This window comes from Montipora capricornis, chromosome 8, assembly GCF_036669925.1.
Source record: "Montipora capricornis isolate CH-2021 chromosome 8, ASM3666992v2, whole genome shotgun sequence".
NCBI lineage: Eukaryota > Metazoa > Cnidaria > Anthozoa > Scleractinia > Acroporidae > Montipora > Montipora capricornis.
In genome coordinates, this window is record NC_090890.1 from 17,172,270 (window position 1) to 17,177,269 (window position 5,000).

Below are 5,000 nucleotides of genomic sequence, written 5' to 3' on the forward strand. Positions count from 1 at the left end.
CTCCTTACCATATAAATTACATGCTGCTCTCTTATTTTAATGTTAACATCTCACACAATTAGTGAGGTGGTCTAGGGAAAACATCGTTAACGACTGGAACTCTTTTTAGAATTGCAAACAAATTTAGCCTAGATGCCACATGACTCAATTATGACAGGGGTGTGACACGCAATTTCATCTACGACACTCTTTGCTAGTATGAGGATTGAATATTAAAATGTTATAAAATATGCTTATAATCGATTAATACATGTATTTGTTTAATAACATTGGTAAGAATCATTTAGGTACTCTACTCATTCCACCAAGATTTAAAGGGATACTCTACACCTCAAAACGACATTCTAAAAAAAAGATACCTTATAGTAGGAATAAAAGATATTTACAAAGAAAATCTGTCAATTTTTCTTTACTTTTAGTCGAGAGAGAAAAGTTTCGGAACGTGCTATTCGAAATTGGCGCTTTCGGTCAAAACCGGAAATGACGTAGATATGAGAACTCGCAGCTCGTTCCGGCTTAAAATCTTTTGAGATCGCTCCTGAAGATACCCAGACCACGTAAACTTTTTGCTTCTAACCTTTTAACTATATCATGCCACATTGCTGTGTAGCTGGTGGGTGTTCGAACTCTGTAAAAGACAGAGTGAGTCTCCATGGCTGGCCTTCAAATGGACGAATACTGTGAGAAACACGTGAGCAAATTTTAACCAGACGGCCTTGAGCAAACTTTGCAGTAGTCACTTTCCGGACGATTCATTTGGAACAGTCACTGATTGCTCATTCGTTAGGGTTAAACATGAAGAAAAAATTAAAACCCGGCGCTGTTCCGACCATATTTAACAACTGTCCGCCACAAAAAAAGCAAAGACGGGACAATAGCACAGACCGCATGCTCAGCAGTTTCAGAAACAGCCTAGGGGAGCCTATAGAAAAAGAGAAGCTGCCAGGGTACGTATTGCAGATTTAAAACTGGCATAGCAATGTAAATATAACCCACAAATAACTAATGTAAACTTACCTTGCTTTTTTCAAAGATTGTCGCTGAACATGAAAGAGACATTTCTACGGTATTCTGTGTCAAAGGGCATGAAACAGCGAGTGGAGCTGAATCGTTTCTGTGCAATTTCGAACTAAAAGTACTGCGAAAGGCACAACTGTGTTGTGTATTCAAAATAAATATGGTCCTCCGAAAAAACGATTGTTTACAAACGTTTTGGTTATGATTTTTTCAGGTATTGAAACTACTGTACCCACTAAGAGTCAAGGAACCCAATGCACTCTTCTAAAAGAGATGTTTGTTACACCACACCTTGTGCAAGTGACGATGAGCCATCAGATTCGGAAAAGGAGGTGGACGCAGACGACGACCCCATATACGTTCCCGACCCTGATGATGAGAGAGATGAAGATGAAGATTTTGCTAATTTCGACGATTGTTTGTACGAGAATGATCTAATGATCTAAATCCTATCTAAGAGGCACGTTCACAAGAGTCTTAACAAAACTTATAACGGTCCATTAGCAAAACACTGGAATGAAAGATAAATGGTGAAACAACCAAAAAGATTTTAAAAACGCAAGAAAACAAGATCAACAGCACTTTATGCGAATTTTTAAATCTACAATAGGGCACTTACACAACAAAGACATTTCTTTTACATTTTGGTGCATTACTTTGCTCTCATCAGCAAAAACAACGCCACAAAAAAGGCAAAGTTAAGGTTGCGTGAAGGACATGAGTGAAAAGATGGTGAAATTTTCAATAATTATACTCTCTATGCTTCTTTGCCGTTCTTGCTAGTTCTTGGACAGTCTTGATATTTTAAAGGCAGGGCGACAGAAAATTGTTTCTTCCTTCACCTAATGCGAATGCATACTCTTGAACACACCCTCATAGCCGTCACTGTCGTCGTTGCATAATGCTTAAGGAGAGCTTAACTTACAGGATTAACTACAACATTTTTTTTTCGCTTTGTACCTAAGCTTGGTTTCCTCTGGAACTAAAAGCTTTAAAGATACTCAGATATAATAATAATACATGATCTGCTACGAGCGAAACATGTTGGCGAAGAAAAATTACAAAGCTTTCACAGAACAACGTCTCGAATGTGATCCGCCAAATGTAAAATTCCACGACACCTTGAAGAAAGCCAAGCTCAAGACCTTTACTGACCTCAACAAGTTGTTCCTAAAGCCGAGAGAAGATTGCTTGCGTAAATGATTGTGATCGCAAAGAGCAGAAACTTACAGATGAGTGAAGGACCACTCCCATGGACACTGGCAAAGCCAGATAGCACGTTGCGCAAGACGAATAAAGCCTCCTTGGCAAAGGAACTCCAGAAGAATGTACAAGCAGCAGATGGTATTCCCCAACCCTCAGCATGCTTGATAGATGGCATGGCTTTAGTTCAGCGTCTAAAGGGTGACCAGAAAACACTTGCTGAGATTGCCGAGTCTCTACTTAGTATGGCGTTAAACGATGGCACTTCGAGCGACAGAATTGATGTCGTATTCAGTGATTACCGAGAGGGGAAGGTTAAGGAAGTGAGTTTCATCACCTCGAAGCACATCATCAGATCAAACAATAGCGAAAATTCATGTGCACTTCACCCGCAAGCATTGATAGTCTTTGTGACTGCGGAATGGCAGAGGGAATAGTATGCAGACAAATTATCAGGGAAGACGCTCGTGGTCACCTGTGGCAGAGAAGCCTACCAGTTGTCATCTGAGCAGTTGAACGTCTGACTGATCTCGACTCATCTCAAGAAGAAGCGGAGACCAGATTACTATTGCATGCAGCTCATGCCGCGAGATCAAAGTTTGTTGCGGTAATAATCGTGTCTGAAGAAACAGACGTCTTGGTACTGTGCTTGGCCTTCAAATGCAGTTTCCAGACAAGAGTAAAGTGTGACCTCCACGCGAAAACGTTCCTTAATATATCCGTGCGTGCGGCTGAATGCACGGCATGCGAACGGATGAGACACGGATTGACAACACGGTAAACACCGATACTTTGAATGGTTGAATGGGCCTCGGGGAATTTTTATTTTTCGCCTCCTTCGAAAGTAATGCTAATGCGTGCTTTATAAAAACTTAAAGTTTAACACCGTATAAAAAACAAACCAGGCAATTAATCAAAATTCCCCGACACGGTTTTTTAGATGAAGGTGTGAAGAAAACGTAGCGATGTCGCTCGCATTCTCCGCTTAATTTCTGTCTTGAAACGAACTCAATTTGTGAAACAACATACTTTTGAAAAATGATCGCCATTTTAGGAAAGGTTTTTATTTCTTGCCTTAAATCAACTAATAATCGGAATCTACAATTCCTAAGCTTCCAGAAATACATACTTTATTGTGGTTTTTATGAAAAGTGTGACCGTTAAGCAGCGACATCGCAAGGTTGTCAATTGGGGTATACTGATACCGTAGCAAACATCACTTTTCACAACACTGAAAATATTTGGAGTAGGTGACGCCTTCCCCACCACGTATCTAATCTCAGCTAAAACTCAACTTATCCTACATTATCTTCTCAGCTAAAACTCAACTTATCCTACATTATCTTCTCAGCTGAATGGTGACAACAATAATTTTTCTTAGTAAACAAAAATGTGGGCGCCTATTGTCCGCCACGTTGATTTGCATTGGATTTTGTAAGAGTTAATTGAAACTGCATGTTAAAATCAGTATCCTACCCTTGAAGGAGCGATTAAAGGGAAAGTACGGTCTAGAGAAAGTTTCTCTGAATTGAAAGTTCTTTACCTGTATTGTCATACTTGACCACTCATTTGGACTGAATGTGTTTAAATAGCCAACAATAACGCTTCAAAAATAGGCAAATTTAAATTGAAATCCGCTATCTTTGTTTTTGTGTATGCAAACGAGGCTATGACGTAACAATAGTCAAGGATTTCTCTGGATGACTAAATGTACTTGATGTAAAGAAGAAAAACACAGGCGAGGAGAGCAATGCTTTGTAGACTTGAATCTTAATCCAGAGGCTAAATTGTATTGATATTGGCTCCGCCTCTGAACAGATTTACCTCGTGGTCGTTAAACAGGGTTTTATATGTGTTAAATGCAGGAGTTTTACGAAGCGAAAGAGAGCTTGCAGTGCTATCCCACGCTCGTTGCTGTGAAGTAAACGCCGGGAAATCAAGTTTAATCTGTCTAAAGAGGTTTTCTTCGAGATGCCTGTTACAACTTCAAAACAAACGAGAGATTTATATATTTCCATCGAATGGTAAGAGTAAATCGTTTCAGTAGTGTCTATAAAGCTAACAAAATTGAACTACATTTCAGGTTGTTTATTTTACTGCCTGGAAAAGCGCATAACCGTGAAAGTCGTCAATTTATTGCTTGATTCAGTTTTCTCGCTCCAATATAATGATATTTTGAACTGGTTGACTGAGATTTCAGTATAAAGAGAATGGTACCAAGCCCAATATTCATAACCCTGAAGATCCCGCTTGAAGTTCTCCTTAGCAATTTGACAGACCCGACCTTGATCGGGTTTTTAAAACTTAGTGCATTTGCGATACGTTCACTTGAAAGGAGAAATGAAGCTGTGAAATTGTAAGTAATTCTAAGTTTCTATTACTCCAAAAGAGCGTTGTTTCCCAGCAAACTAAACGGGTTGCTTACAAAAAGCGTGAATAAACAAAAAAATCCTGCCATCTAAACATCCTTTGCTAATTTTCGCCCACCAATGAGGGTTAAAAAGCCGCCTTCATTGCTAGAAGGCGTAAAAGGAACGATAGAAGGTCATCGCTTCGAATGCCACCTTTTTTACATCACAGCGCTCGGTTGAGAAACTGGATGCTACAAGCTTTGTCGCACGGATCTAGTGCCAAGTCATTCTCCTTCTTTTCATGACGAGCGTGAAGTGAACGCAAGAGCCTGGTAACTCCCGGTTATTTTATTGGCCCCGATAAGTACCGGGAAAGTTTAAGGGTGCTTCGAGAAACACTCTTTCGGTCCCGATAAAGTTTCCCGGTAA

General features: G+C 39.8%; 1 protein-coding gene across 1 annotated transcript in view; it reads right to left on the reverse strand.

Annotated features, from left to right (window-relative positions):
• The window catches only part of LOC138060048 (centrosomal protein of 95 kDa-like), a 70,679-nt gene that overhangs the window by 47,801 nt on the left and 17,878 nt on the right, over window positions 1-5,000 (reverse strand). The gene's annotated exons all lie outside the window — the stretch shown is intronic.